The sequence below is a fragment of the Protopterus annectens genome, chromosome 6.part0 (assembly GCF_019279795.1).
Source record: "Protopterus annectens isolate FY-2018-M chromosome 6.part0, PAN1.0, whole genome shotgun sequence".
NCBI lineage: Eukaryota > Metazoa > Chordata > Ceratodontiformes > Protopteridae > Protopterus > Protopterus annectens.
In genome coordinates, this window is record NC_056737.1 from 740215751 (window position 1) to 740241603 (window position 25853).

Consider the following 25853-nt stretch of genomic DNA (forward strand, 5'->3'; position numbering starts at 1 on the left):
TGGTAAGTGTACACAACTGTACTATGCTCTTCGTGTTTCACTGCTGCAGTCATCACCTGTGGGAGGATTCCCACAGCAGAGGAGAGGGGTGGAAGGATAGGTTAGAGTCCTAGGCATGGGTCAGCAGGCCCTGCAGAACTGCAGAGGCAAACCCTGCCTTAGACTTAGAAAAAGAGGTATGTGGTAATGCTTTGTAAAAGTATGGACAGAGGTCCAGGTGGCAGCTTCCAAGATGTCCCTGGTGGGGACTCCTCTGAGGAAGGCTGTGGAAGTTTGAGGCTGCCCTAGTGGAATGGGTAAGAACAGACTTGGGGGAGGGGTTCCCATGTAGTCTGTAGCAGAAATGGATACAGTGTGATATTAATTTGGAAATGGTTTGTTTGGAAATGGGCTTCCCCTCTGCCCCAGGGGCAAAGCTGACAAGTAGTTGGTCTGTTTTTCTGAATGGTTTGGTATGGTCCAGACAGTATCTGAGTTGTCTGTGCACGTCTAGTGAGTGTAGAATTCTTTCCCCCTTGTTCTGAGGGTTGCGAGAGAAGGTGGGTAGGTGTATGGCCTGGTTGAGGGTCACACTGGATACCACCTTGGGCATAAAGGAGGGGTTAGTCCTCAGGGAGACCCTGTCTGCATGAAAAATGATGAAGGGCTCAACAGCCATGAGAGCCTGAAGTTCTGATACCCTTCTGGCTGAGGTGATAGCTAGTAGGAAGGCAGTCTTCCAGGAGAGGTATTTCATTTCTGTAGAAGCAGCAGGTTCGAAAGGAAGTAAGGTTAGCTTTTCTAGAACATAATTCAGGTCCCAGGGTGGCGTGGGAGGCCTTCTAGGAGGTCTGATATTAGAAGCCCCGGGTCTGAACTGTAATGGGCAGAAATGGCTGAGGCATGGATATTAATACTGGAGAAAGAGAGGCCACTATTGAGCAACTCGGCTAGGTAATCCAAGATAAGAGGGATGGAAGGATGGGAGGTACTGACTCCCCTTTGGACTGGCTCCAGGAGCAGAATATTTTCCATTTCCCGCATATGATTTTCTAGTGCTGGGCCTTCTGGCCTCTGTGATGATGTCTAGGACCTGTTTGCTTATCAGGGCCTCCTTGTTAGCTTTTAAGGTATAAGCCATGCTAAAAGATTGAGAGTCTAAGTCTGAGTGCAGTATCTTCCCCCTCACCTGGGCCAAGAGGTCTGAGATCAGGGGAAGCTGCTTGGGGGGCTGTAAGGTCAGGCTGCGCAGTAAGGGGTACCAATGCTGTCTGGGCCAATCTGGAGCAATAAGAATGGCCTTTGGTCTCTCCTCCCTTATTTTGATCAGTACCTTGGGAATAAAGGCCAGAGGAAGGAACACGTACACAAAGATTAGTTCCAGGGGAAGGTCAAGGCATCCACCTTCCACGCTAGGAGGTGATACTCCCTGGTACAGAACTTTTGCAGCTAGTGGTTGAGGTGCAAGGCAAAGAGATCCACTTCCAGAGTCCCCCACTCCTGAGTTATTTGCAGAAATATTTCCCTGTAGAGCTGTCATTCGGGGGGGGTCAGTAAGTTTCTGCTTAGGTGGTCTGCCTGGGTGTTGTTGACCCCTAATAGGTATTGGGCAATTAGGTGTAGACCCATGGAGGTGGCTGTATGCCAGAGGCTCATGGCTAACCTGTACAGGGGGTAAGACTGGGTCCCACCCCTGTTTGTTGATATACCACATTACTGTAGTGTTGTCTGTTTTTATAAGGAGAACCCTGGCCTGAGATGGGGTTTGAAACATGTCAGAGCCTTTTGAAATGCCACAATGTCTTTCTGATCGATGTGCAAGTGAAGTTGCTGGGCATCCCAAAGACCTTGGGTGCACCTGCCTGCTAGATGAGTGCCCCAAGCAATGTCTGAGGCATCGGTAGTGATGGTCTGGCCAGTAGGGCGGAGGATAAAGGGAAGACCCTTGTTCCTAGCACAGGCATCTGCCCACAAGAGAAATTTGGCCCTTATACATGGGATCAGAGGGAGAGAGGTCTCTAGGCATTGAGGGTGCTGGCACCAAAGGTTCTTTACATACCAGTGAAGTTTTCTCATGTGAAGCCTGGCCAGAGGAATGAGAAGGATGCAAGATGCCATGTATCCCAGGGCTTGCAGGAACTTCCTCACAGTGAGGTGATGTCTGGAAGCCAGCTGGGTAAAGTAGAGAGGCAGGAAGCTCTACTTTTCTGGGGATAGGAAGGCCATTTGGGATGCTGTGTCTAGCACAGCTCCCAAGAAAATGATCTTCCTGGTGGGATTTTGCTTTGATTTCTTCTCATTGATGGTGAACCCTAGGGAAGTTAGGAGTGATTTGACAAAGAGAAGGTTCTGGAGCAGCTTTTCTTTGCACTCTGCCTGAATGAGGCAGTCATCCAGGTAAGGGTAAATCTGTATACTTCTCTGTCTGCAGAATGCTATGGCCAGGGCCAAGCATTTGGTGAATACTCTGGGCGCAGTAGATAAGCCAAAGGGCAGCGCCGAGAACTGAAAGTGTTGTGAGCCTGCTCTGAAGTGCAGGAATTTCCTGCACAATTCCCTGATGGGATTGTGGAGGTAGGCATCTTTTAGGTCTAGGGTCACTAGCCAGGCATTTTTTGTTAGCATAGGCAGCAGCTGCTGCAAAGTTAGCATTTTGAATCTGGGGACCACCAGGGAGGTGTTCAGAATAGATAGATCCAGAATGGGGCGTCAAGTGCCCTCTTTTCTGGGAACAAGGAATAGTCCGGAATAAAAGCCTTTGCCTGTTTGATCTGAGGGGACAGGTTCTACTGCCCCCTGGGATATGAGAGTTTGGACCTGTTTCAATGCCTGTGCCCACTGATTTGGAGGTAAGTCTGGGTACCCCCTTAGAACTGGGAGTTCGCTGAAAGAGAATTTGTATCCCTGAAAAATCTTTAAGACCCATTAGTCCTTTGTTACAGAAAGACAATTGTCTTTGAAGAGGTAGAGCCTTTCTCCTAGTTTTTGATGAGTGAAGGGAGGGCGGGGGGGGGGGGTCATTGTGAGTGTTTGCCATAGAAGGTTGGCTTAGAACTCCCTGCCTTAGAGACGGAAGTGGTCCACTGTTTGCTTCTCTGCTGGCCCTGGGATAGGGGGCCTGGATGGTCTGTCCCTGCAGGGTTTAACTTGGCCCCGACTGCTAGGTGCAGGGAAGGCCCACTGCTTAGAGGGAAAGTTCCTGCTGAACCTGGGAGGTTGAACTTGAAAGAAATCTTTTACTCTTTGCATTGATTTTGCTTTGTCTTCCATCTTTTTAAGCACCTCTTCTGCTGTTTCCCCAAACAAGCGCTCCTTACCTAGGAGTACATCAATAGGTTTAGACTTGACATGATCAGGGAGAGGTTGTTCCTTCAACCATGCATGTCTTCAAAAACAGTTCCTGTCACTGCTGCCCTGCTAGAGACTTCTAGGGCATCATATCTGTTTGGCCACTTGACAAGCAGAGTGCAGTAAATCTGCTAACTCTTTTGAATTGGCACAGTCAGGAAAGGTAGCAATGTTTTAATAGTTCCAAAGTATGTTGCTGATATTTTAACATATGGAACTGACAACTGAGTGCTCTGACAGCTAAGGTTGCATAGGTGTATATTTTTTTACCCCATCTGTCCAGAGCTCTGGAGTCCTTGTCAGAAGGAAGAGGATTCTTGGCAGAACCAGACTTAGCTCCGTTAGGTCCCTGTGTAATGACCTCTGGGTCTACAGCAGGATTTCTGTACAGGTATTTGCGAGAAACAGGTACTCTGTAGTACCTGTCAGGTTTACTGGGAGCAGGAGGGAGACCATCAGGGGCTAAGCTGGATTCATGAAAAACATTATTCACCACTTCTAAAACAGAGGGGATGGCCAGGGGTCTGTGCTGGGACAGGTCCAGAAACTCTCTAAGTCTTTTCTTAGGACTGTGAGAAGTCCTGAGATTCCCATTGGAAATGTTCACTGAGGGAGTGAAGGGTTTCCCCAAAGGAAAGGTCGTCTGGAGGGGAGGCAGAAGGGATGGATTCCTCTGCATCTGAATCCTCATAAGCAGTTAAGTGATGCTGCTCCTCTTCAAAAACCGAATAGTCAGATTCCTCAGAATCTTGTTCTGTCATAATTTCTGGAAAAGGGTGCCTTTTCCTTTTAGAAGTTCTGGCCTGACTACCCCAGATAAGGGAGATGAGATCTTCCACCATTTTAAGCATTTGTGCTTGGGGTTGTAGAGCAGTAGCAAGATGGTGGCTAGAAGCAGATTTAGTAGGAGTGGCCTGGCTTCTAGGCCTGAGAGAATTTGTCAGTCCGAGAGAAACGGTAGTCGGATGAGAAGACATCGTTTTTTGTCTAGATTCAGTAGTGCAAAAGACCTCCTCGGAAGTCTGTGCCTACATCGCAGCTCCAGATCCAACCAAGGCAGAGACAGCCAAAGGCTCGGAAGACTAAGAAGATTTCTGCAGCATAAGTCTTCCGCGGTGGTGCAGCGGTAGCGTCGTTGCCTCACAGCAAGAGGTTCTCCCGTTCGATTCTCGGCTTGGGCTGGGAGTGCCTTCTGTGTGGAGTCTGCCTGTCCTCCCCGCAGTTGAGTGGGCGTTCAAAAGACATGCATTGAATGGGCATGCCTTCGTTGAAGGTTGGGCGTCAGGCTGGCAACTCGACACCATAAAAAACAACTGCCAATCATTAGCGGACCAGAGTTCCTCTGTGGCGACCCCTAACCGGGAAAAGCTGAAAGACAAACAAACCGGACTTCAAAAGAGTCTGCGTAGATATAGAATCTGGCATCAGGGGCTGCAAAATCGCCTCAGTGAATTCTGGAGAACTGATGACCTGCTTAGCAGTAGCATAATCGGAAGGCTTAGCCTTGTGTGGTCTGTCTCTATCTTTATCTCTATATTTTTTCAGAATTTCCACAGATTGTTGGCTGACAGACACCATATCAGAATACGAAAATGGAACATGAGAATAAGTGTCTACAAAAAGAGCTTTATGGCAAATGGTTCTTGCATTAAAGAGGGCACAGAACCGGCAATGGGGGACGTCGTTGTCTGGGCCTAAACAAGTGATGCAGTAAGAATGGAAGCCTTGGTGTGGGATCTGCTTTCCACAGGCGAGACAATTGTTAACTTTTTTGGACATCGGTTAGTGCAAGAAAAAAGGATCCCCAACAGGTTACTTAGCTTTAGACGTTTTCAGCTGAAATTCAACTTCTGGTAGCAACCGACCAGCACTCGTGCTAACTGCTTTTGCTACGGCCTTCCAAGGCAAGAAAGACTGATGTAATGACGTCGGCTGCCTTGCTTTATAGCACTGATGACCTGACGTCAGTCTACAGGCGACTGCAGCCGACGCAAAAAAACACTGACTCTGGTATTCAGGGCGGCTGAGGGTTACCACAGCAGAGATAACCCACAGGTGATGACTGCAACAGTGAAACACGAAGAACATCTTGTAACAGTCAAAGATCATTGAAACTTTCAGCAATACTTCCTTTGTGCTTTTGTTCATCAAGACCACGGTAAGGGTCAGTGGATACAGCTCTACATTAAAAATGTTATAATCACGTTGCCAACAATATAAGAAATCTGTTATTAATGCAACTGGGCAAAATATCATCACAGGCCATCTTTTCAAACTAAGTTAGCTCCAAAATGCAAGTTACTTAAAGAATAACAAAAGGTGATCAACAGCAAGCAGGAAAATGGAATAATATCAATCTTGAGATAAAAAATAAAGTGTTTACTGGACATTAATGCTTTGCACAACCATATTACTTTATAGCATGGTAGCACAGTTTGTTGTTAGGGATGAGTAACTGCCCTTCATTGGTACTACAACAGATACAGTGTCTAACCCTTGGTCCATGGAGGGTACAGGGACTACACAAGTGGGGGCCAGGGAAAAAGAAGAATGGTCTGAGGAACCTGTTTTGGCTATGACAGAGTCAGCCACCTGTGGCTGAGGTACTTTAGCAATCTGCTGTAGTGCAAAAGCTGTTTAACAGTTTTCTTCCTTTTGTCCCTAGCTGAAGGAAAAACCAATAGGTTGTCCCATAGTTAAACCAAAAAATGCCCAACTCCCAGGAAAGCCTGGCAGTAGTAGTCAATAAAACAGGTAAGTTGTAAAAAAAAAAAAACCAAACAAAAAAAAGTAACTTTGACCTCATTAAAGCACAGTAAAAACACTTTAAACACTTAACCCAGTCCTCAGTGGTAACAGTAACAGCAGTTTTAGAATTAGTTTTAACAACTTTTTACCACAAAAATAATGCTCCCATTTAAAATTTAAATCAATCCTAATCAACACTTGCCATAGCTTATTCAATGTCATACTGTCAGCTACAGAAGTCACAAAACCTTGGTAAAAGGCATAACAACAATGTTACTAAAGGAGGGGAAGGATCTCTGCAGTCCAAGGTCATACAGATGAATTTCAATCTTTAAATCATAAGTATAAAGTTTTCATTTCTATTATAACTTCTAGGATAAGTGCTAGTCTACTAAAATTAATACGGAAGACTACTTGGTTTCATAAAATGCAGGCTAATGCTTGACAATATTCTATATAATCCATAAAGAAGCAGAATTGAATAGTAAGCAATTAGTTTTGCTATTGTTAAAATCAGATAAAGCATTTGACTTTAGGACTTCCTGTGGGTTGCAATGAGTAGAATGGGTTTTCCAGCCAAATGTTACAGCTTGTTAAAGGAAATTTATGAGGTAGCAATAATAAATCCTGTATCAATCAAAAGAAGGCTATGCACGGACAGCAAGTGCAAAGGCCAAAATAATTCACAGTAGAAAGCACAAACGGCCAGCACCAAACGTTTTTTTTTTTTGCATTGATAAAGGTCTTCAGGGCCGAAAACCAGTCTGTTTCATGTTTAAATAAACAAAAAGATTGGACTCCTCTTTGGTGCTGGCAGTTTGTGCTTTCTACTGTAGCAATAATAAAAACAAATGCTACATTGCCTGAGGAATATGAAATCAGAAGAGGCACTAGACAAGGCTGTCCTCTCTCACCACTTCTCTTTGCAACCTGTCTTGAACCTTAAGCTCAGAAAATATGGCAGGATGCTATAACGGTATGGAACTGGGAAGGGATACATGAAAGGGTAGCTTTACTTGGTGATGATACAATCATGTATTTAACAGATCAAGATAAAGATATTATTAGGCTAACAACCACTAGGGCCATTGCAAGCCTAGCCACACACCCCAAAATATTTGGGTCCCAAGTATCATGGGTGTCTACATGGGGGGGGGGGGTTGCACGTAAGTAGGGAGGTGACCAAGGATTTGTGTGTATGGAGGTGTGTTACTTAGGATAATGCTTTTCTTATTGATGGCCTCTGTCCATAACAGACATGTCACATGGGACTCAGAGGGTAATTTTACTATTTCCCATTAAATTGTCAAGGTTTTGTTTGAATAGGTAGTGGGAACTCTATTTTACATGGATGGGGAGATTATTCCATAGTGCAGGGATCCTTTGAGATACATATCTGTCTCTCAAACACATTTTGTTTATGTCACAAGTGAAGTTCAGCTCCATGGATCTAGTGTTTCTGTTGCTGTTGGTTTTGAACACAGGCAAAAGATCGATCACAGTTGGGTCTGAGGAAACCCTGCAAGCCAAGTGGTGGAGATCCCTCTCAGCAGCCTGTAGGAGACTAAGTACAGAGACAGAGCCTTTATGCGGTCAATATAGGACAGGGTATTCATGCTATGAATTCTCCTGGTTAGAAACGTTTGTGGGCCTCCCATCCATTTCAAGTGCCTGGTTAGAGACATGCCAAACAATGCACTGCATTCAATGACAGATCTGATAAGGGCCAAGCAGAGTAGTAATGCAACTTCCTTGGACCTGAATGCCATACCCTTACCTATAAGTTGCGCAACATAGAACATTTTTTTTATTATATTAGCTACATGTTGGTCAAAGGTCAGATTGCTATCTACATATATTCCCAGATCCCTTACTACTGGGCTGATACTTAAGGGCATTTTATCGATTAAGTAATTAACATGGGTTGACAGTTTCCCAAACGGCATTATAATGCATTTTTGGCACTGAGATTTAGGCCATGGCTTTGGCACTAGTCATTTGTCAGTGTTAAACCCACCTGCAAGATGTTGGTGTCTTAGAGGAGAATGCATAATAGTTCCCAATTTGCAGTCATCTGCAAACTTGGTGAGCCAGTGGCCTTAAACATTAGCCCTAACTTCTGAAAAGTAGATGCCAAACAGGAATGGGCCAAGCAAAGGGCCTGGTGTACTCCACAGGTTACTGGTCTCTTGGTGGAGGTGGTCTCACCAATCTGGATTTTTTTTGGTGCTGTCTGTGAGCCAGCCAGCAATCCAGCAAGTTATGTAAAGATTTACATCTAGCTCAGAGAGCTTGTCAATAATGTCTGACTGGGGTACTGTTTTGAATGCCTTAGGTCAAGATATGCATTATGCACTGTTTTACCCTCATCCATTGCCTTGGTGACCCTCTCAAGATGTCTACCAGGTTAAGCAGGCATGATGCATGACCTTCCCTTAAAGCCAAACTGGGATATGGCCAGTATGATGCATGACCTTCCCTTAAAGCCAAACTGGGTTATGGCCAGTGTCTGCATTTTGCCAATGTTCTTGTTAGTCATTTCCATGATAATTCACTCCATGGTTTTACAAATTAGGTTTGTTAGACTGATGGGCCTGCAATTCCCTGGATCAACTGATGGGCCACCTTTGTAGATGAGAATGACTGTTGTACTCCTCCATTCACATGGTATGTAGCCTGTTTCAAGGTTGCAGTTGAAAAGTGCCTCAAATGGTCCTGACAGGTCATGTTTTAGATGGTTTAGGGGGCCACCACGAATGATGTCAGGTCTCATGGAGGCGGTGTCCTTAGCTTTAGCAAGTGCTATCAACACCTAGTCCATGCTGATAGCTGGAGAAAGTATGTTGGAAGGGATTTCACCTGGTGGAACTTGGGAGGAGAGGGGGGTTAAAGTCTGAGCTGAATTTATCAACCAGCAGATTTACTACATCACCCTGATCAGTGAAGGTGGCACCATTCTCCACCACTTCAGCACATTCCTGTGCATTATCTCTAAGGATCAGGACACAGCTGAAGAAGGCCTTCCAACTGTCCTTTGCCAGTGAGGCTATCCTGACCTCATAGTTGGCCTTGCTCGATTTAATTAGACAGCATAATTTCTTGTTTATTTGTATAAGAAAACACTTGTCTTTCCGGGAATTGTTCTTCCTGATTTTGGCTATGAGTTTTCTTTTTTCATTCAATACCCTGTTTAGGTGAGGTTTCCACCAGTTGGGTTTGTTTATATTGTTTATTTTGGGTTTATTTCTGGTAGGTACAGCATCCTCTAACTAGCCATTTGCATGTTTCCATAGAGGCTTTTAAATTGGTAGCTGTGGTCTTGGGGTTGAGGGGAGCCTTGAATATTGACAAACTGTTACTTAAAAGGATGTAGTTTGCCTTTGAATAGTACCTAACTGTTACTGGTTTAGATTAATTTTCTGAGTTGATTTTTACTTCAAATGAGACAGCTTTGTGATCTGAACTCACAAGTGAGAACATGACACAGGGGAGCAATGCACTCCCATGCTGGCATGCTGGTGAGTACCAGATCCAGTATGTCTGATCCTCTGGCTGGAACATGCACAATCTGTCCTCTTAAGTGAATTCATAAACATATCAGGATATAAAATTAAAATAGATAAGATGAAGGCCCAATGTGTTAATTATGCTCCTTTACAGAACCTCATTCAAGTATTCCCACAGCTACAGGGACATTACAAAATAAAATAAAATAAAATATGTAAGACCTTGATTGCGAGAAAAGCTAAACATACTTCAACAGAAAACTAAAAGTAAAAGGAATTGAAAATACACAGAAAAATGTGATAAAGACCAAAGAATTTGGGCACAAAACATTTTAAAAAAACTTAGCTTTCAGGCTAAGTTATACCTACCCTCCTTCACTGTCTACTAACACTTTCTCTCTCTCTTAGCATCTTGTTATTTTGACAATCTGACTTCTACCTTCCTATGTTATTAATATATCTATTCATGTACATAAAAAAATAAATAAATAAAAAATAAAAAAATCTTCTTGATTTCTAATTTGATGTTCATTACTTTTGAAATACGGTTATAAACTGATTTTTGTGTTTATTTGTATGTATTTTTTATCTCTGTTTAACTGTATGTACATTTTAAATTTATGCTTTGCATTGCTTGTACCCTCTCTTTATCTTATTGTACTAAATGTGTAATTATGTAACTTTTTGAAGCTAATAGAGAAGATAATGTTGAATCATTTAAATAACAGGACCTTAAGTGACAAGCCAAATCTGTGGGCTCAGGCAAACTTAAGAGGAGCAGGTAAGGCTTACATAAGAGATGTTTATAAGAAGGCTGGGGCAGTATTTAAGCACCCCAGATACGGTACCAGGTGATGTGCAGTTTGGCCTATTAATTTAATTATTCAGTCAGGGGTTATAAATATATAAATAAACACTGGTGGAAAAGGCAAAGAAAGTACGATTTTTGGGAGCAAATAAGGGGGATCAGGCGACAGATGCATATGGTTAGAATTCAGTGCCAGACTGAACCTACAACTGAGACAGGTAATGTTTTACAGAGGCATTTATGAAACACTACTGTAATATTAGAGAGAGATGCAAATAAAAGGTGGGAAAAACCTGACTTAGTTAAACTGTAACAGAGGCAAGACTTCAGGAAGAGAAAAAGTACAGTTTTGTACCTACCATAAATGTAGATGTTCGAGTGCTAATACAGCTGCAGTCATTACAGATGGGTTCTCCTGCCGTCAGGCGGGTCCTCGGTCGGCCGAATTCCAAAGTCTAGGTCCGGCGTCAGTTGTTGTCGCCTTCTTCCCTGACGTCAGTGCGACAGGGGTATATAAGACACAGCCGATGCCATTTTCTTCAGTCTTTCTTGCCCCAGATGTCAGGTGCACCCAGAAGGAAGGCAATACATAATTTATATATCTATGTATAGTCATGCAATGCAATATAATTAAAATTCAGTAGTTGCAAGCAAATACACCATAGAAGGATAACCCAAACAGGTTGTATGAGGAGGAGTTAGCCACTAGGCCTGTACCAAGAGGGGAAGGAGGGAGGGAAACCTGGACTGCAGCTGTATTAGCACTCGAACATCTACATTTATGGTAGGTACAAAACTGTACTATGTTCATCGTGCATACAGCTGCAGTCATTACAAATGGGTAGAATCCCAAAGCTAAGCACAGGGTGGTAGGCACTAGGTGGAATTAGGAGGAGCCAGAATGCCCTGCAACACAGCAGTGGCAAAGCCTGCTCTTGTTTTGGAGTATAAAGGTAGGTGGTAGTGTTTAGTGAAGGTATGCACCAAACTCCAAGTGGCTGCCTCCAAAATATCTTTGGTAGGAACTCCTCTGAGGAAGGCTGCAGAGGTAGCTGTGGCCCCTGTGGAGTGGGATCTGATGCCTGCAGGCACAGGTTTACCATGAAAGGAGTAACAAAAACGTATGCAGTGGCCTATCCATTTTGAAATTGTCTGTTTGGAAATTGGCTTCCCTTGAGCTCCTACAGCATAGGACACAAACAGTTGTTCTGATTTCCTGAGCGGCTTTGTTCTGTCCAAATAGTAACGCAGCTGTCTATGGATGTCTAAGGAATGTAGCAGCCTTTCCCCTTTGTTTTGAGGATTGGGGTAAAAGGTAGGTAAGTGTATGGCCTGATTTAAAGCTACCCTGGATACTACCTTAGGCATAAATGATGGGTTGGTTCGTAGGGAAACCCTGTCCTGATGGAAGATGAGAAAGGGCTGCACAGCCATGAGGGCTTGTAGTTCCGAGACCCTACGAGCTGAGGTAATAGCCAGAAGGAAAGCTGTTTTCCAGGACAAATATTGCAAATCTGTTGAGGCAGCTGGTTCAAAAGGAGGCAATGTTAATTTTTCTAGAATGTAATTAAGATCCCAGGCTGGGATTGGTTGTTTCCTTGGAGGTCTTATATTCTTAGCCCCTCTGAGGAACTGTCTTAAGAGTGGGTGAGAGAATAAGGGTGGATCAGTGTTGTATTCTGCAGAAATGGCTGAGGCGTGGATTTTGATGGAGGAGAATGAAAGTCCACTGTTCAGCAGCTCAGTTAGATACTGTAATATCTGAGGTAAATTCAGTTTTCTAGGATCCTGGTCCTTTTTCTCATTCCAAGCGCAAAACCGTTTCCATTTTGCGGAGTAAGTTTTTCTAGTAGATGGCCTTCTGGCTTCCAAAATGACATCCTGTACCTCCTTGGAGAGTAGGGTCTGTTGTGGTGTTAAGGAATTTTCCATGCAGCCAGACTGAGTGTTTTCAGCTGACTGTGAAGAGTTTTGTAGCTGTGCTGAGTCAGAAGAAGAGGCATTAGAGGTAGGGTCCAGGGAGGAGAATGTGTTAGGCTCCTCAGGAGTGGGTACCAGTGTTGTCTTGGCCAGTCTGGAGCAATCAGTATCATCTTTGGCCTGTCTGCTCTTGTTTTCAAAAGCACCTTGGGCAGTAGAGGAAGAGGTGGAAAGGCGTAAACTGTCCGTGCTGCCCACCTGAAAGAAAGGGCGTCCACTCTCCAGGCCTTTGGATGAAATGTCCTTGAGCAGAATTTTGTCAATTGGTGATTTTTGTGGGAGGCAAAGAGATCTATGTCTGACCTTCCCCAGGCTTGGATTATCTTTGTAAACACTAGAGGATGCAACTTCCATTCGTGAGGGTCTGTCATATTTCTGCTTAGATTGTCTGCCAGCGTGTTTTCCATACCTGGCACGTACTGTGCTTGAAGCTCGATTTGCCATTCCAGAGCCCTGTTCCAAAGTGACATGGCCAGCCTGCACAGGGGGTATGAATGTGTTCCTCCTTGTTTGTTTATGTACCACATTACTGTGGTGTTGTCTGTTCTTATTAATAATTGCCCTGGATGCAGGAGGTACTTGAAAGCTGTAATTGCATTTATCACTGCTAGCATTTCCTTTTGATTGATGTGGAGGTGCTTTTCCTTTTGGGACCATTTGCCCTGAATGCACCTGTCTGTCATGTGTGCCCCCCAGGCATAGTCTGAGGCGTCTGTTGTGATGACTTGATTTGCTTGAGGTTTGCAGAATGGTAGACCTGCGTTTGTTTGGCATGCTTGAGCCCACCATAGAAATTCCTTTTGCAAACATGGAATTAGTGGTATTATTGTTTCCAAACTGTGGCTGTGTTGAGACCATAGGTTTTTTAGGTACCACTGAAGTTTCCTCATATGCAACTTTGCACATGGGATTAGAAGAATGCAAGATGCCATGAATCCCAGAGCCTGCAGGATTTTCCTTGCAGTTAGCCTGGTACAATTTGCTAGTATCTTGAAGTACTGAGTTAGTTGCCCCTGTTTTTCTGGCATAAGATAGGCCATCTGGGTGTTTGTGTCCAAGTTGGCACACAGGAAAATTATTTTCTGAGATGGTGTTTGCCTGGATTTCTCTTTGTTGACTGTGTATCCCAGAGAATTCAATAACTGTGTTACATAAGCCAGATGCTCCAGAAGTATGTGTTTGCTGTCCGCTTGGATCAGGCAGTCGTCCAAATAAGGGTATATTTGTATCCCTTGAAGTCTGCAGTAGGCAATTACTGATGCCAGGCATTTCATGAATACTCTGGGCGCAGTAGATAAGCCAAAGGGCAATGCAGAGAATTGATAGTGGATTGAACCTGCAAGAAATCTGAGGTATCTTCTGCAGCTTTGTCTGATTGGGACATGCAGGTATGCCTCCTTGAGGTCCAATGTAACCAGCCAAGACCCCTTGCCCAGCATGGGAAGAAGCTGCTGTAAGGTGAGCATCTTGAATTTTGGTACGAGTAGAAATGTGTTTAGGATGGATAAGTCCAAAATGGGTCTCCAATCGGTTCCCTTCCTTGGTACCAGGAACATTCTGGAATAAAAACCTTGACCTTGTTCGTGAGTAGGTACTTCTTGAATAGCTTTCATGTCCATGAGCTTTGAAATTTGTATTTGAGCCTCGCAGATTCGGCATGCCTCTCATTTTTGGAAGAGTGTGAAAATGAAATCTGTAGCCTCTGTTTATAATGTCCAGGATCCATTTGTCCTTTGTGACAATATGCCAATTTTTTGAAAATAATGCCAGCTTTCCTCCCAAGGGTGCTTCCACTTGAGCCTTGTTTGGCATGCAAAGGGGAAAGTCATTGGGTTTGTTTTCTGTATTGCTGTGCACTGTCTTCGCCACCTCTTGATGCTGGAGGTTGCCATTGTCTGCCTCTATATGATCCTTGAGATTGTCCTCTGCCCCTTGCGCGTCTGTATCTACCTCTTTGGGGCTTATCTGTGGCCGGAAAGGACCAGTTTTTTGAAGCCCAATTTCTACTGAAACGTGGTGGTTGTACCTGTAGAAAAGCCTTAACAGTTTGCATAGATTTAACTTTTTCTTCCATTTTCCTTAGTATTTCCTCAGCATTAGTACCAAATAATACATCCTTTTGTAAAGGAGCATCTAGTAATTTAGCTTTGGCATGACCAGGTAGGGTTTGTTCCCTAAGCCAGGCATGTCTACGAATGACTGATCCTGTAACTGCAGCTCTACTTGAGGCCTCTAGAGCATCATAACCACATTGTAAGGTGTGCTTACCCACTTGTTCTGCACTATGCATCATATCCTGCAACTCCTTCAGATCTGGTTGTTCAGGTTGTGACATTTTATTCTTTAATTGTGATAACAGAAACTGCTGATATTTAAGCATACGGAACTGACAATTTAAGGCCCTCATGGCTAGAGTGGCCGAGGTATATACCTTTTTTCCCCACCTTTCTAAGGATCTAGACTCTCTTTCGGAAGGTAATGGATTCTTAGCAGTAGAGGCCTTCATTCCCTTGGGGCCCTGAGAAATGGTTTCTGGGTCAGCATTATGGCTTTTGTAAAGAAATTGGTGTGAGTTAGGAACTCTGTAGTACCTATCAGGCTTGACTGGGTATTAGCTTCCCACAAGAAATACAATTGTTAACTTTGTCTGACATCGTTCTGAGGCAAGAAAAGTTTCCCCAACGGGGTACTTAGCTTTAAAGAAGACTTCGGTTTCCAATTTCATAATTTCAGGACCTGGCCGACCGGCACTTGCGAACTGCTTCTGCTTCGGGCACCGCGCGGCAAAAAAGACTGAAGAAAATGGCGTCGGCTGTGTCTTATATACCCCTGTCGCACTGACGTCAGGGAAGAAGGCGACAACAACCGACGCCGGACCTAGACTTTGGAATTCGGCTGACCGAGGACCCGCCTGACGGCAGGAGAACCCATCTGTAATGACTGCAGCTGTATGCACGATGAACATCTAGAAGGCTTTTAAGTAAAATGTACAAGGCATTGATTAAAGATAAATGGGTGAAAGAAGATAAACAGAAACAGATCTGACAGGAAAAAAAAGGAAAACCACTGTTCCATTGATCTTGGAAAGATATTTGTTTAGTCCTTTGAATAGCAAGAAAATTTAGAATTTTAGCATGGAACTGTCTTCATAAATATTTTTAGACAGGGACAAACTGCGTAAGATGTTCCCAGGGATAACTGGATCTCGTTGGCTGTTAGTATAAAGGTTTGGGGTTAGCATAACGGTTAAGGTATTTCTTAACAGACACAAGAAACGGGGTTTGATTCTCACCTTTGTTCACTGACTGGTCACTGGCTAGGTGTACAACAGTCTGCAGACCAAATGACTCCCCAGTATTTACCTATGAACTCTTCCTGTTGGATTTGTATGAGCAATCCTAAGGGGGACTGGAAACATATTTTTGGAGATGCAAGAAATTAGAAAGATTTAGAGAGGCTTTAATAAAAGACTTGGCAAAGGAAAATAAAGAAATAAAACAGACAGTTTTTATTAAGTTGGGTTGATTCTCCCAGGATGATAAACAGCAAGAAGGCATTAATTAAGATGACCTTTTTAGTAGCAAAGAAAACTTTAACAAGGAAGTGGAAGGGCAACACAAGAAAAATGCAAAGCTGCTGTTACAGGAAATACGAGTTAAGGAAACAGCGATCTTAAAAATATGGCCTAGCAATTTTCATCAACAGAAATGGGAAATATAGGATAAATACCTTAGGACTGGGTTAAGTAGTACAGCTAGAAGATCAATAAGGTTTCAGATGTAGTATAGAGAACAGACCCTCTAGGCTGTTGATATTATTGTGAAAGACATGGCAAATATACTCTGTATGACACTAGTGTCAGTTAATTTTACAGTTGTACCCATATTGTTTAATACTCTCTGGTATTGGGCTGAACCCAACATTTATTTATAATAGTATTAATAATACTCTGTTGTTGTGCAAAAATGGGCAAATTACTGGGCAGCCCAAGCATTGAAAGAGATGATATGCACGCAGTGTTTTGTTATGATCATTAGTGAAATGAGTTTTTCAACAGCAACAACAAAAAGTCACACGACAGTCATTTAAAACACTTTTTTCTAGGTTAAATAATTACATTTTACAGAAGTAAGTTTTCTGTCATAAGTGGAAGTTTTTTTTTTCTCCAAAGGAACTTATCTGCACAGCACTGGTACAGAGTTAGCTGACTGTCAATCATCAAAAGTCCACAACAGGAGCACCTTTTTGGCAGCAGGAAGATTGGTGCCCAATCTGACTTTTCAGTCAACTAAGCTTGATGTCATTATTGGTTTGGTCATGTGGCAGATGCCATGAAAACGGAAGTTGGTCAGCTATTATATCCTTAACATGATATAATCCATATAGCTAAAGCTACTGCAGCAGTGATCAACTGATGAACCTTTGGCAGATAACACACTGATCAGTGTACATCTATTAAAATATCTCAAACATCAACAAACTGAAACAGAAATATCATAATAGTACAGCTATATGAAAATATTCACCATAACCCCAGATGTTTTACTCATATGATTGTTTATTTAATTTATTTCCATTTTGACAACCAGGTAATAGACTGGTTGACAGACCCTTTTCAGCCATGACCTCAGACAGTAGGTCATGGCAAAATATGCAATACATCAAGTAACAGTTTTGAACACATAGAGCACATCAGGGACTTATCAAATAAATTATACAGTATGGAGTTTGCATATAATATACTGACACATAAGCAAAATATTTACATTAATCATTTAAGACACTTGAAGTTCAATCCTTTGTAGTTGAGCCTAAATAAATGACAAAGTATAATAACGTCATTGCTGTGCATTCATAAATAATGGAAAATAGTTGCAGGCAAACATCTTTTTCCTTGCCATACTATAAGAGCAGTGAGATACTCTGCAGACAAAGTACCCTCCCCACTATGGCATGGTCACCAGTAGGGAGTTCAGCTGTAATGAAGGACATCCACTTCCTACCATCTACTTCCTTTTGTTTTCTTTTTTTGAACTGTGGGTTACCAAGAACCTATACTCTCTTATCCAGGCCAACACAAGAAAGTACAGAGAAAACTAAAAACTCCAACATTACATTACATGCAGTAATCCTTACCATGCCCCTGTTAAAAAGAAGCAGCAACTACTAAAAATATCCAATTTCAGGAAACAAGAGGAAGGAGTAAGAAAGGACTTCCAGTCAGAGGAATTATTCACCAATGAAAAACTACAAAGCAGTCAAGGTGCTTGACTCAGGACCTGGGTGAGCTATAGCACATACTGAAAACAACCCCTACACTAGGACTAATTCTAGTTTCTAATGCTTGGAAAAGATGTGAATATAAGTTCCAGTGGCAGCTTCATAAACACAATCAGATGAACTATTCTTAAAAGAAAGCTGTACTGCAAGCAGCTGCCCTTGTAAAATATTTTCTGACCTGTCTAGCAAGGATTTTTTCTATAAGTATTAACAACAAAAGGTAATGCGATTGGACAAAATTTGTTTGGAGGCTGGCCTAACCCTGCTTCACTGGGATGAAATCAATGAACATTTGGTCAGACCCTTTTCACCCATTTTATATAGTCCCTTTTTTTCAGTATATTCATCAATGACTTCCACATTACTCTTATCCACAGTACTGTTATCCAATACGCAGATGATTCTACTATTATTTGCTCTTCTAAATCTGCTGCTGTACTACAGCAACTTACCGAAAAAGCATTTACCTCAACTGAATCCTGGGCATCACAGAATCATCTCACCCTCAATCTCAATAAAACTAAACTCTTAACATTTACCCCCCAAAAAAACCAGCCCAGTCGACAAGTCCGAATTCTCCGTTCATTCCCAAAATAATACTATCACTGAAGTCGTTCCTAGTACCAAATTGCTTGGTGTTACCATTGATGATAACTTAACCTTTGACCTTCATATCTATAATAACATCAAAATAACCCATCAAAAACTAGGAGCCCTTTATAGGCACAACTACTTTCTCAGCTTCTCTGCTAAAAAGGCCCTTGCCTCATCATTCCTGCTTCCATCTCTCTTATATGGTGACCCCATCCTCACCAATATCCAGTCCTCTCTGAAAACTAAACTCGACTCTTGCTATAACAAAGTTGCCAAATTTGTTTCAAATGTTAAATTCTCCACCCACCACTGTTCCACACTGCTAAATTGGCTTGGATTCCCCCATCACCTCACATACTTACAACTAACTGCTGCCCATAAACTTATTTACTACCCAGCAGCCTGCCCATCCCTCTCCCACTTTCTGACCATGTACCATCCTAATCGACACCTTAGATCAGAAAACAAACTCTCAGATGGCCCAAATGCTGTATTCCTTTACTGCCTCCAAGCTATGGAATAATCTTCCTCCTCCACTCAGGGCCACCCCCTAATCCCATAGCATTTAAAAATCCCTTAACCTTCATTTCTCTTCACATTGGATATGCACCTGCACCCCTACTGACAACCTCAAAACCTGACCCCTCTCAGAATCCTATTCTTCCTTACTCCTCTTCACTCCATAACTAGTCTCCCCCCTTTCTCAAGCTTACCAATTCACTTTGCTGTCACTTTAGCTTGCGCTATCCCTATCCTAAGCCTTCTGTCACCTTCTTTGACCCTTTAAACTAATTTCTTCTCACTGCTATTAACCTTACTTATACATTTAAACCTTTCTATAACTACATTCGAATCATGATAGTAAACAATTCTTCACTGTTGTTATCAAATTTATACAATGTTATTATCAAAATTATTCTACATCATTACTTTATTTTAATGTGCTATTACTGACTTGTATACTCTGTATTGTTGTGTAAAAATTCTCTGCATGTAGTTAAATGTGGAGCTTTTCTCCCCGGGCCTCCACTGAAAATGGGCTCATTTCCGGCTCAGTTGACTTTCCCGGTAAACAAATGCAATAAATAAAATAAATCAATAAAAAAATATATAAACATTATGCACATCTTGGTGCAAAAAGTCCTTCTCCCTTATTTTTTGCAGTAGGGTAAAATTGGGAGCTAAAAAGACTGATGTAAGAAGAGTTTATAAACCGTTTTTGTCATAATGAAGAGTTTGGCCTGTGTGACACCACTCCATTGTGAAAAAGTGCCTATGGTCCCCTACATATTAAGGACTGCAACTCTGCACAATTTTTTGGTTTAGTACAGAATGTCACAGAAAACACAAGAATATTTATTACTAAAAAGAAAGGATATATATATATATATATATATATATATATATATGTGTGTGTGTGTGTGTATGTGTGTGTGTATGTGTGTGTGTGTGTGTGTATGTATGTATGTGTATATATATTTGCTTTGCCAGTCACTGAAGAAAAAATGCTCCAAATTCTGTTGGTATGAATTTATTTCGATTCGATTAACGCACTTACTACTGTTTTTGCTTTTTTTCAGTACTGTATATTGTTTCATATTCTGTTTGTATACATTTGACGTGTTTTCTGGACTGAGACTGAAATTGGTATTTCTTTAGTTCATTACTTAGTCAAAACAGTAACTAAAAAGGTATTTATGAGCAGCTGAATTTGCAGGTTCAAAAGGTGGAAGGATAACTTTTCAGTCAAAAGACTACGGCACCATGCAAGAAGCGCAGGCCTTCTGGGATGATTTTAGCACATGGCCCCTTTTAAAAATGGCAATACAGCACAGTTGACTGAGACAAGGAAGAACAATCAAACAAAAGCAGAACGAGAAGGCTGTAACTGCAGAAAGATGATTATTAACAGAAAAACAATCTAGACAATGGCCAGAAAGTTCAGAAAAAAAGCTTTTTGTAATATCTAAAGAAAGTCTCTGTGTTAAGGTTCCAATCTAGAGAAGTCCCTATATCTCTCCTCATGTGATTTGATTTCAAGTTCTGTTGACTGGGAATGCAGGCTGCAAGCCAAGTCCAAAAGCTTCACATTCTGCAAAGGGGTCGGACTTGACTGACAACACAGCAGGTCTCTTTCAAATAATCATACAGGTAAGGATAAGGATCAACAAAAAATGTGGAAATTATCCTGAACAAACTACATATGGGTGTATTTGTATCTATGGAATATACGCATCATCAGCATGCTAGGTATCAACGTCTTTACGTCAAAACCAACTAAGTCAGCACAGCAAGCCTGCATTCTCCAAGAAACAGTTTTTGCACAAGGAATAAACATAAAAACAAATGAAAACATCATTCTTTGGGGGGGCAAGCCCCCCCCCCCCCATGCACCCCAACACCTCCTGCTATTTATATGAACTAAGAGATTGCACAAACATGAGGTAAGGTCATATTATTCAACCCTGTGAATTCTCTAGTCTTGGACATGTCTTCCAGCTGTTTAGTCGATCACAAACTCAACCAATTGGATGAGACCATATACGTAAAACATACCCAGCAATCTACCCCACATGAACTAAATACAACATGTATCCCATATGAGCTATACACAAGAAAGTGGAAAGTGGGTGGCTACAGATACTGTAACAGTAAGAATTTGGACATGTACTATGCTCACCACTGTCACTGCTGCAGTAGACTATGGTTAGACTGCCATAGCTTATCCAACCTGGGGAGAAGGAAGGATAAGAGTGCTGGAGCCTCTGGAAAATGATCCTACCAAAGCCAGCTCTGGACCAGTTTGTAGTGCACAGCAAATGTATAGATCAAGGCTTCTAGAGTCTACCCCTTTCCAGTGTGCCATCATAGAAGCTAAGGCCCAAGTAAAATGTGCCTTAACACTGCTTAGAATGGAATTTCATGGTGAGAGTAACAAAAAAAAAAAAAACACAATAGCAGAGAGCCACCACTTTGGAAATAGTCTGTTTAGACACAGGTTAACCTTTCTTAGTCTTGAATAGGAAACAAACAACTGGTAAGCTTTCCTAAAGGACAAAGTTCTGTCAAGAAAAGTACCTAAGTTGCCTGCGCACATAGAGAGTGTGTAGAATCTTTTCTCCCATTTTTGGTTCTGGATAGAACTCGGGAGATTAATGGCTTGCTTCAACGTGAACTCTGAAACAACCTTGGGCATAAAAGAAGGGTCTAGGTGCAGGTTGATCCTATTTCTATGTAAGCCAGATAGGGTTTTTCTACCATCAGAACTTACAGCTCAGATACTCTTATTTCAAATGTCAGAGCAATCAGAAGAACAGTTTTAAAGGTAATGAACCTGACGGGCAGGTTCAAAGAGTAATACAGTTAGTAGAACAAAGCTGACATCGCAAGGAGGAAGAACCTGTTAGAAGGTCATCTCAGGTATACAATTCCTTTTAGAAACTGTCTGACAAAAAACGGAGAATAAAGAGGAGATCTATGGGCAGACATGCTGAACTGGATGCAAGATGCACCTTTACTGAGGCATAAGAGAGGCCAGAATATAGTAACTAACAAATATTTAAGTACCAGTAGTAAAAAATTCCTGACATACTGGCTAGACATCCACTAGAAAATCTCTTCCACTTGCCGATATACGTTTTTCCAGTAGCAGGCTTTCTTCAGTACCTGCTGCATGTTCATATAAAAGAGGTGCCTAGAAAGCAACAAAACTGAATCATCCAGGTAGTCAGATGAAGTTGATTGATGTTAGCATGTATCAAACTCCCCATGTCCTGTGTGAGCAGATGCAGTTTGTGAGGAAAGTTGTAGTAACTGCCCCTGGACAATTCAATAAAAAAGGGAGAAACAGTTTTGCTTAGGCCAGAAGAGAGTCACCACAATGATTTTTGTAGTGTGTTTCAGAAACTTCAGAATTATCCTGGAAATAATTGGAAGGGACAAAATGCATACAGGAACATCTCCGACCTGGGGAATAAATGAGCATCTGTTTTTCAAGGCTGCATGCAGCAAGTCCTGGAACATAATTTGCTCTCTTTTGAAAGGAAGTGAAAAGATCTACTTGTGGTATTTCCCACATCTGGAGCAACTCCTGGCAGACCTCTTTGTTGAGTTTCCACTCATGAGTGTCTGCCACTCCGTTTTACTCTGACGGTATGTGAGAAGCTTGAAGAGTTAAGGAGAACTGCAGAGCTAACTACCAAGCTATCACTGCCAGCCAGTACAGAGAGTAGGACATGGTGCCTACCTGTTTATGGACCACATCACTGTGGTCTTGTTTGTCATGATATGTAGGGGGGACCTGGGTTCAAGTGATGTTGCACAGACTTTATGGCATAGATCACAGCTCAGATTTCTTTAATACTGATATGCTTTGTTTGAACTGCCCCACAGTCCTTGTCCTATTACACCCACTGAAACTGCTCCCCAAGCAAACTCTAAGGAATCTGTCAGTAATGATGTTGTTAGAGTGGGTGCAGAAAAAGGGAGACCTGAATTGTGAGCCATTTGATCTCTCCATCAATGCATTGCTAATTTGATAAAGCCCAAGACTGGAATCTGAAACTCTTGGGGATGAAAATGTTGGGTTCATGTGGTTCTGAGGTTAACATTGAAACTTTCCGATCTGTAACTTGGGAAAAAAGAATTAAGAGACTCACAGAGGGCATAAGATCTAATATCCTGAGAAATTTTCTGGCCATAGTTTGAGTGTGATGAAAAAAATTTAGGAAGATTTCCAGATACAAATTGACTTCCTCCTGGGGAAAGAAAACATTTAAGACACAGTATCTCTCTAGCAACCTAGAAACACAATCCTGTGTTGTTGTTTTTCTTTCGGCTTTTCCCGGTTAGGGGTCGCCACAGTGGAACTCCGGTCCGCTAATGATTGGCAGTAGATTTTTATGGTGCCGAGGTGCCAGCCCAACGCCCAACCTTCAACGAAGGCACGCCCATTCACACATGTCTTTCATATGCCACTCGACCGCGGGGAGGAAATGCAGACTCCACACAGAAGGCACTCCAGCCGAGAATCGAACGGGAGAACCTCTTACTGTGAGGCGACAATGCTACCGCTGCACCACCGCAGCTTAGTTAGGAGGGAAGATACCTTGGTTAAAGTCTCCTAATAACTGGGAAAAGATTTTACATAAATAAGCAAACTATACAAATAAGGAAAAATGTGGATACTTTGCAAACTATAGTGGGCCACTACTGGGGCTGGATTCTTGGTGCAGTGGACAGGCCAACGGCTAATGCAGAGATTTGATAATGTGACCCAGACACACAAAATCTTAAAAACTGATTGAAGTTGTTTGATATTAAAATGTGATGGTAAGCATAGTTGAGGTCTAAAGTTGCCATAAAGCTAACTCTGTTTTAAGGGTCAGTATCCTGAATTTTGGAATCTTTACAAAAAACTGAGAACAGAAATATTCAAAACTTGCCTTCAAAAGTGCTCCTTCTTTGGAACCAGAAACATTCCATAATAAAAGCCCTTTCCTAATTCATCTGCAGGAACAGATTCTATGGACTCGTGTATTGAACGTGTGTTGGAGTACTGATGGAAAAAAGAAGTTATGTCTTACCATAACGTTCCATCTGTATTGTTGATCCTCATTCAGTCATTACGCATGGGTATCGGTTCCGACCTCGGAACAGAGCTGGCCAGTTTCCAAGCTCGCGTCAGCTTCAAACTCTCGAGCTAAACTCTTACCCACAATCCCCTCTCCATGTTACCTCAGATTGAGTTTGCAAGTCAAAGAAGGTACAGGCTACCTCTGGTCAAATAACCTAAAAGAACCGGAAGGAGAGATCCACCAGAAACCACAGGAGGGGGAAGGAGGGAGGGTCGTAATGACTGAACGAGGATCAACAATACAGATGGAATGTTATGGTAAGACATAACTTCTTTATCTGATATTGTTAATCCTCGTTCATTCCTTACGCATGGGACAGAGTCCTCAACTACCTCTATTCCTGGGAGGCTCTCATGGAAGGACATTCCTGAGCACCATAGAACCAAAAGATGCTCTTCCCCTGGAGGCCAAGTCCAATTTGTAATGATTGATGAAGATATGAGGCGTAGCCCAAGTTGCAGCTGCACAGATGTCATGTAAGGAAGCTCTGGCATGGAAGACAGCAGAAGTTGCCACCGACCATGATGAATGAGCTTTCATGGTAGTAGGCAACGAGATATTGCGTTGTGTATAAATGAAGGTCACACAGTCCTTCAACCTTCTAGCTAATGTGACCTTAGCAACAGCAGATCCTAATCTAGGACCTAAAAAAGCCAAAAATAACTAGTCAGATTTACGAAAGCGTCTTGTCTTATTTTAAGTAAAAACAAATTTGCCTGTGGATATCTAGGGTATGTAGGCAATACTCTCCTCTGTTTGAATGATTGGGAAAGAAAACCGTCAATTCAATGGCTTGATTAATGAACATTACAGATTATCACTTTAGGCAGAAAAGATGGATTAGTTCTCAGAGACACTCTATCTCTATGAAAAATCAAGTATGGACTCTTGATACATAGAGATTGAAGCTCACAAATACGTCTGGCAGAAGTAATGGTAACCAAAAACAAGGTTTTCCATGACAAATACTTGAGGTCGCAAGAAGAGGCAGGTTCGAAAGGTGACATTGTCAGAGCTTGTAGAACTAATGATAAATCCCATGGTTGAATAGGTTCTCTAAAATGTGGCTTCAGATGATTAACACCTATTATGAAGGTCTTGCACAATTTGTGGGACATAAGAGAGGAATCTTGGACACCTTCATGAAAATTAGAAATTGCAGCCAAATGAACTCTAATGGTAGAGGCCGATAGACCCCATTGAAAAAGGTCGATCAGATAGTCTAGTATTATCGACACTGGTGCTGAGAAGGGATCTACTTGTTTATCTTTCAGCCAACAGGTAAATCTTTTCCACTTGCTCAGATAAGTAATTCTAGTGGAAGAGTTATGATATGCAATGACAATATCACGTACTGGTAAAGAAAAAGCTTCAGGCTGTTCAAGTTGGGATGAATCAGGTTCTGTGGATGTGAGATCAACTCTGGGGTTGGATGAAGAATCCATGGTTGATCTAGTAGGTGAGGCCAAAGGAAAGGGAACCAAATCTGTCAAGGCCAATTTGGTGCTATAAGGATCACCTTGCTCTTCACCCTATGGGCTTTCTTCAGAAACTGGGGAATGAGGAGAAAAGGTGGAAATGCATAAAGAAGACCCGAGGGCCAATCGTGGACTAGAGCGTCCCTGGGTGACTGTCCCAGAGGGGGAATCGGGGTGAAGTAGTTGCTGCATTTGTAGTTGGTCGGAGATGTAAAGAGGTAGCAGCAAGGATGGCCCCAGTGGTGGAAGATCGCCACTCTCAAGGGATTCAGGGACCACTCATGAGGTTGAAGAATGCACCTGCTGAGTCTGACTGCTATCACGTTGGAACTCCCGGGAATGTGCATTGCTACAAGAAAATGGCTGGTAGCCATCGCCCATTGCCAAATCCTCATGGTCTCTCGACAAAGGGGGTAAGATTTGGTTCCACCTTGCTTGTTGATGTACCAGACCACCGCCATGTTGTCGGATTGAATTGCAATTGTCCCAGACGGCA

General features: G+C 42.4%; 1 protein-coding gene across 2 annotated transcripts in view; it reads right to left on the reverse strand.

Moving 5' to 3' along the window:
- Positions 1-25853, reverse strand: part of TMEM260 (transmembrane protein 260) — a 1312140-nt gene that overhangs the window by 753001 nt on the left and 533286 nt on the right. The gene's annotated exons all lie outside the window — the stretch shown is intronic.